The following is a 6,030-nucleotide window of genomic DNA, read 5'->3' on the forward strand; positions in this document are numbered from 1 at the left end:
CAGAAGAGATGGTAGGTATGATTTAGGAGTTTTGGTATAATTTAGATACACCATTCTTTAAAAAAATAAAAAGTATATCATCAACAACAACCACAGGGAACTTTACTGTCAATGTCATATTTGAAAAAAGAAAAATAATATATATATATATGTACAAATAAATCAATTGGCTCTACAAGTGAAAGCACAACATTGTAATTCAGTGCTACTTTACCATCAATACAAATCTTAAATAATTGAGAAGGTAAAATGTTATGCATATTGTACCACAATAAAAATGTGAATAAAACTGAAATGAAATAAAATGGTAGCAAAATATTAAATAAAATACTTAAAAATTAACCTGATGAAAGAAGTGAAATACTTATGTCCTGAAAACTATGAAATATTAATAAAGAAATTTGAAAATGTTTCAAATAAATGGAAGAACATCACACATTCTTTTATTGGAAGCATTAAATTATTAAGTGGTCACACTACCCCAATAAATCTACATATTTAACTGCTATCTCTATCAAAATACCCATGGACTTTTTTTTTTTTCCAGAGCTAGAACCAATAATACTGAATTTTATATGGAACCATAGATGACCTAGTATTGCCAAAGAAATCCTGAGCACAGAATAAGTCAGGAGGCATAACCCTCCCCAGAGTTCAGGCGATGCTACAGAGCAACAGTCACCAAAACAACAGTGGTCCTGGTACAAGAACAGACCTCTGGATCAACGGAACAGAAGAGACAGCCCAGGAGCAAACCCACACACCCACAGCCAGTTAATCTTGCGTAAAGGAAACCAGCATATACAATGGAGAAAAAAGACCGTTTCCTCAGCGAGTGGTATTGGGAAAGTTGGACAGCTCGATGGAAATCAGTGAAATTAGCACACAACCTCACATCATACACAACAATGAACTCAAAATGCTCAAGACTTAATATCCAGACATCACACTATGTAAGTTTTGGAGGACATCATACACAAAACGTTCTCTGACATTAATTGTACCAGTGTTTCATTAGGTCAGCTCCCCAAGGCAATACAAGTAAAAGCAACAAGAAACAGGGTTTCCCTGGTGGCTTAGTAGTAAAGAATTCCCCTTCTAATGCAAGAGATAAGTGTTCAGTCCTTGATCTAGGAAGATCCTAAATGCCATGGAACAAATAAACCTGTGCACCACAACTATTGAGCCTGAGCTCTAAAGTCCAGGAACCACAACTTCTGAAGCCTAGAGCCTGTGTGCTGCACAAGATTAAGTCACCACGATGAGAAGCCCCTGCACTGCAACTAGAGAGTAGCCCCCCCTCTCCACAACTAGAGATAAGCCCGCACAGCAACAAAGACCCAGCGCAGCCAGGAAGAAATTATGTATTTATAAAAAGCAGCAAAATAATCTAACTCATGAGCTTTTGCACAGCAAGGTAGCCATCTGCTGCTGCTGCTGCTGCTAAGTCGCTCCAGTCATGTCCGACTCTGTGCGACCCCAAAGATGGCAGCCCACCAGGCTCCCCCATCCCTGGGATTCTCCAGGCAAGAACACTAGAGTGGGTTGCCATTTCCTTCTCCAGTGCATGAAAGTGAAAAGTGAAAGTCAAGTCGCTCAGTCGTGTCTGACTCGTAGCGACCCCATGGACTGCAGTCTACCAGGCTCCTCCATCCATGGGATTTTCTTTCTTTTTTCTTTTTTTAATTTTATTTTATTTTTAAACTTTAAAATATTGTATTAGTTTTCCAGGCAAGAGTACTGGAGTGGGTTGCCATTGCCTTCTCCAAAGGTAGCCATAAACAACAACAAAAAATGACAACCCATGGAATGGAAGTAAATATTTGCAAATGATGGGACAGACTAGGATTAATCCCCAAAATACACAAACAGCTCATTCACCTCAATATTAGAAAAAAAAAGAATCTATTGAAAAAATGAGCAGAAGATCTACACTGACATTTCTCCAAAGACATACTGATGACCCAAAGTACATATAAGAATGCTCAACATCAACAATTATTACAGAACTGCAAATCACATCTACAATCAGTAATCACCACACCATTATCAGAAATTCCATAATTAAAATGCCTAAAAATAACAAATTCTGGGGAGGTTGTAGATAAAAAGGAGCCCTTTTACTCTTCTGGTCAAAATGTATACTAGTTCAGTCAGTACGGAGAACTGTATGGAGGTTCCTTAAAATTTAAAGATTCAAAGACTGAGAAAATGCACCCATCCTTACCAAAGGGGAAAGGTAATGGGGATGGATGAATTAGGAGTTTGGGATTAACATATAGACACGACTATACACATAATAGATAATTAACAAGGACGGACTGACTTACTGACAGTCGTGACTGACATTGAGACCCCATGGACTATACAGTCCACAGAATTCTTCAGGCCAGGATATTAGAATGGGCAGCTGTTCCCTTCTCCAGGGGATCTTCCCAACCCAGGGATCAACCCAGGTCTCCTGCATTGCAAGTGGATTCTTTACCAGCTGAGCCACAAGAGAAGCCCAAGAATACTGGAATGGGTAGCCTATGCCTTCTTCAGCAGATTTTCCTGATCCAGGAATCGAACTGGGGTCTTCAGCATTGCACATGGATTCTGAGCCACTGGGCTTCCCTGGTGGCTCAGATGGTAAAGAATCCACCTGCATTGTGGGAGACCTGGGTTCGACCCCTAGGTTGGGAAGATTCCCCTGGAGGAGGGCAGGGCAACCCACTCCAGTATTATTGCCTGGAGAATCCCCATGAACAGAGGAGCCTGGAAGGCTACAGTCAGGGTCACAAAGATTTGAAATGACTGAGTGACTAAGCACAGTACAGACTGACTGCATAGCACAGGGAGCTCTAATTAATACTCTGTATAACCTAGATGGGAAAAGAATTAAAAAAAATTGATTTCTGTATAAGCACATTACTAGGCTGCACAAATGAAATTAACACAATACTATAAATTAAGTCTACTCAAATATAAAAGAAAAATACTTTAAATGATTTAGATAATAAATGTTATGTTATACATACTGTATCACAATAAAGAAATGTTTACAAATATAAAATAAAATAAAACACATCAAAATAAATAAAATACTTAGTATTAAACCTAAGGAGATGAAAGACTTATATGCTGAGAACCATAAAACACTGAAAATAAAATGAAAGATGACTCAAAGAAATAGAAGCTATCCCATGCTTTTGGATTGACAGCAGTCGTAGTTTTAAATGGCCAAACTACCCGAAGCAGTCTTCAGATTAAATGCAATCCATGTCAAATTCCCTAAGACATTTTTCACAGAAGTAGAACTCAAGATCCTAAAATTTACTCAGAATCATATATGATGCAGAATTGCCAAAGCAATCCTGAGGACCAAGAATAAAGCAGAAGCATAGCCCTCTCAGACTCCACACAACACTATAGAGTTACAGTATTCAAAACAAGGAGGTCCGGACACAGAAACAGACCTATGGGCCAATGGAAAAGAACAGAGACCCTAGGATCAAACCCACACATTATGGTCAATTTATCTTCCACAATGGAAGCAAGAATATATTAGGTTGGCCACAAATTGCATTCAGATTTTTCTGTAGATGTTATGAAAAAACTTTTAAGGGAACTTTTGGCCAGCCCAATAAAAGGGGAAGACTTCCAAGGTGGCTCAGTGGTAAAGAATCTGCCTGCCAACGGAGGAGACCTGGGTTTGATTCCCCAGGTTGGGAAGATTCGCCAGAGAAGGCAATGGCAACCAACTCCAGTATTCCTGCCTGGGGAATCCCATGGACAGAGGAGCCTTGTGGGCTACAGGGTCGCAAAGAGTCAGACATAACTGAGTGACTAAATAACAACAACATCACAAGGGTAAGAAGACAGTCTCATGGCAAGCTGTACTGGGAAAGTCACAGAGCCATGTGCCAATCACTGCAATTAGAACCCACATGCACACCATTAGGCAAAAAGTAACTCAAAATGACTTGAAGACTTAAGAAACACCACACCATGAACTCCTAGAGAAAAATTAGGCAAAGTGTTCTCTGACAGAAATCATACTGTTTTTTTCCCTTAGGTAAGTCTCCCAAGATGATAGAAAATGAGCCACAGATACACGCATGGGACCTAATCGAGTTTATGACCATTGGCACAGCCAAGGAAACCATATACAAAATAAGACAACCCACTGGATGGGAGGAAGTAGAGGCAAATGTTATGATCCACAAGACACTGATCTCAAAAATGTACTAACAAATCACTCACTTCCCTAGTCACAGCCCTAGCAACCCAATCAAAAAATGGGCAGAAGATCTGCATAGATATTTCTCCAGAGTAGACCTACAGACGACCAAACAGCACAGGAAGAGATGCTCAACACCGATAATTTTTTTACAAAATGCAAATGAAAACCACAATGAGGTATCACCACAATGATCAGAATTTCCATAATTAAAATGTCTCCTAATAAGAAATGCTGGACAGGGTGGGAGAAAAAGGCACATCCCTACACTCCTGGGTGTGAATATAAGTGGTACCGCTACTGCGGAGAATGGTAAGGAGGTTCCCTAAAAATTAAATGATCTTATTTACAAAACAAAAAGAGACTTACAGACTCAGAGAAAACAAACTTATGCTTAAGAAGGGAAACCAGTGATGGGCAGGTTAAAATAGGAGTTGAGATTAACATATACACAGTACTTATACCCAATGCATATTCAACAAATAACTAATGTGTACAACAGGGAGCACAAATATCCTAGACAGACTATATGGAGAAGAATCTGAAAAATGATAGATATAAGTAAATTTTATGCATTAAAACTGAATCTAACACAGCATTGTAAATCAACACATTTCCAACATGAAATAAAAGTTTGTAAAAATTAAGATCATAAAGGTAATGTTATGCATATTTATCTACAATATGGAAATTTGAAAAAGTACAGTATAGTAAAAACAAAAATGCCCTATCAGAATGAATATAGTACTGAGGAATTAACTGGACTAAAGAGGTCAAAGATTTATATGCTAAGAACCATAAAATACTACAAATAAAATGGAAGATGACCAAATAAATGGAAAGATTTCACATGCTTTTGGATTGAGAGCAGTAATATTTTTAAATGGTCATACTACCCAATCTATAGATTACATGCAATCTCTATCAAATTCCCTGTGACATTTTTCACAGAGCTAGAACCTGATCTTAAATTTATGTGGATGCATGCATGACACACAATTCCCTAACCAATCCCGAGGACCAAAAACAAAGCAGGAGGCAGAACCCTCCCAGACCTGACCCATCACTACAGAGCTACAGGACTCAACACAAGCGGTCCTGGCACAAAACAGACCCATGGGGCAATGGACAAGGAGAGAGACCCCAGGCACAAGTCCACACACCTAAGCTCAGTTAATCCACAGTGGAATCAAGAACATATGGGGTTGGCCAAAAATTTCACTTAGATTTTTTTGTACAATGCTATGGAAAAACTTGAAGGAACCTTTTGTCCAACCCAGTACAAGCAGAAGAAGACAATCTCCTCAGCAAGCAGTGTTGGGAAAATTATAGAGTTGCATCCCAATCACTGAAATTAAAACCCACATGCACACCATTCAACAAAAACTAATTCAATATGGCTTGAAGACTCAAATAAGAGACATCACACCATAAACTCCTTAAGGAAAAAGTAGGCAAAGATTCTCAGAGAGAAATTGCACAGTTCTTGCCTTAGGGTTAGTCTCCCACGGCAATAGAAAATGAACCAAAGATATAAAAATGGGACCTAATTAAGCTAATATCATTTTGCACAGCAAAGGAACCATAAACAAAAGGAAAAGACAACCCACTAGATGGGACAAAATGATTGCAAATGATGTGATCCACAAGACACTGATCTGGAAATTATAGAACAGTTTGTTTACACCAGTATCAAAACACTAGCAATGCAATTAGAAAGCCACCAGCCAGAAGATCTACATAGACATTTCTCCAGAGTAGGCCTACAGTACTCTTGCCTGGAAAATCCCATGGACGGAGGAGCCTGG

The sequence above is a fragment of the Bison bison genome, unplaced genomic scaffold (assembly GCF_000754665.1).
Source record: "Bison bison bison isolate TAMUID 2011002044 unplaced genomic scaffold, Bison_UMD1.0 scf7180017864508, whole genome shotgun sequence".
In the NCBI taxonomy this organism is placed as follows: domain Eukaryota; kingdom Metazoa; phylum Chordata; class Mammalia; order Artiodactyla; family Bovidae; genus Bison; species Bison bison.